This window comes from Neophocaena asiaeorientalis, unplaced genomic scaffold (genome assembly GCF_003031525.2).
Source record: "Neophocaena asiaeorientalis asiaeorientalis breed wild unplaced genomic scaffold, Neophocaena_asiaeorientalis_V1.1 scaffold444, whole genome shotgun sequence".
Lineage (NCBI taxonomy): Eukaryota > Metazoa > Chordata > Mammalia > Artiodactyla > Phocoenidae > Neophocaena > Neophocaena asiaeorientalis.
The window spans coordinates 688,875-690,758 of record NW_020172466.1 but is presented as its reverse complement, the minus strand read 5'-3'; the positions used below and the strand labels follow the sequence as shown (position 1 = coordinate 690,758).

Genomic DNA, 1,884 nt, shown 5'->3' with positions numbered 1-1,884 from the left:
AAAAAAAAAAAAAAAAAAAAAAGCTATCAATGCAATTCAATGCATTAACAAGTTAAAGGGGAAAAACCTGTATGTCCAACTTATAGGTGAAAAAGCAATTGATAAAATGTCATAGCCATTCTTGCTTTTAAAAAGCCTCTAAAGAGTAGGAATTAAAGAAAACTTACTTAACTTAATAAAGGGCAACTGCCAGAACCCACACTAAGAAGCATACCTGATGAAATTTTCGAAGCATTCCCATTAAAGGGAGGGATAAGTTAAGGATGTCTGATATCATTGTTACTATTCAGCCTTATACTGGAAGTCCTAGACAATGCATTCAGATAAGAAAAATACACGTGGTATACAGATTGAAGCCAGAGAGAAAACTATCAACATTTGCACATAATCTGTTTGCCAACCTAGAAAATCCAACAGACTCAATGAACAAACTATTAGAAAGAAGGAAAATTCGGTAAAGTTGTTGGGCACAATTTCAAACAAAAAACAAGTTATCTTATATACCCTTGATTACAAAATGAAAGAAAAAATCCTATTAATAGTAGCAACAAAAGCTATAAAGTATCTAGAAATAGCCCAAACAAGATATGTTCAACACATGTATGCAGAAAATGACACGTTATTAAAGGACTTAAAAATCTGAATAAATGGAGAGTCATACCACATATATTCATATAAAGGAAGAGTCATTAATGTAAAGGTGCCAATTCTCCCCAGTTAAATCCGGAAACTCAATGCGGGGCCAACAAAAATGCCAATAAGATTCTATTTGGGTATGATAATTTGATTCTAAAATCCATATTATAAAGTAAATATGCAAGAATAACACAAAATTGAAGAAAAAAGATGACTTTCCATGTCAGATATCAAACGTTATAAAACTATAGAAATTTAAAGTGTGGTATGAATGCAAGTATAAATAAATGGATCAGTAGAACCAAATAAAGAATTCTGAAACAAACCTAAATATGCATAAGAATCTAGTATTGATTAAAGGTAGCATTTAGAAGTGAGTAGAGAAAGGAAAGAGGGAGGCATGTAGAAGGATATACATTGCAGTACATTTTATATTAGTAAAAAACTTGGAAATAATCATGGCAATGGGGAAATGGCTAAATGAATTATAGCATATCTGTTCTGTAGAATACTCCGAAACAGTGAAAAAGAACAAGTTAGATTTACATGTACTAACATGAAAAGTTCTCAGACATTATGTTGGGTGAAAAGTAGCAAGTAGCAGAACAATACATCTAAGCATGATAAAATATCTATATCTATATCTATATATATTTAACATCTCTACTGGAGTATAAATAATTTACATTTTAAATAACACTAAATAATACTATATATATATATAGTGTGTGTGTGTGTGTCAGGCCCAACAGTGAGTAGGGAGGGAGAGAATCAGGGAGGAAATCAATGACGACTAAAGAAGGTTTAAGTCTTCCCTGTAACATTCTAATCCTCTGAAATAAAAATGTATTCGTGTGTCAATTGTGTAATTAAGTTAATAAATAAGAAATTTAAAAGCTGCATAATGATATGAATAAATTATATATGGTATAAGGACTTATTTATTCATATAAATGCATGGAAAGGCGATTGTAAGGATACTCACCAAACTGTTGACAATTAGTTTATTCTTTGTTTTGCTTTTTTTGGGGGGTGGGGGGGGAAGTAACAACTATAGAGGGAGCAGAAAAGGCAAGTTTTAAGATTTACTATCTCTACACCTGTGTACTGTTTCAATCTTTTACCATGAAAATATACTTATATATTATTGAGTAATTAAAAAATAAAGACATGGAAAAAGTCAAAGGCACACTGTTAAGTGGAAAAAGCTAGTTGCTATATTATATATATAATTCTATATATAGAATA

At 30.6% G+C, this 1,884-nt stretch overlaps 1 long non-coding RNA gene across 1 annotated transcript in view; it reads right to left on the bottom strand.

Annotated features, from left to right (window-relative positions):
* Window positions 1-1,884, bottom strand: part of LOC112395078 (uncharacterized) — a 16,102-nt gene that overhangs the window by 11,792 nt on the left and 2,426 nt on the right. The gene's annotated exons all lie outside the window — the stretch shown is intronic.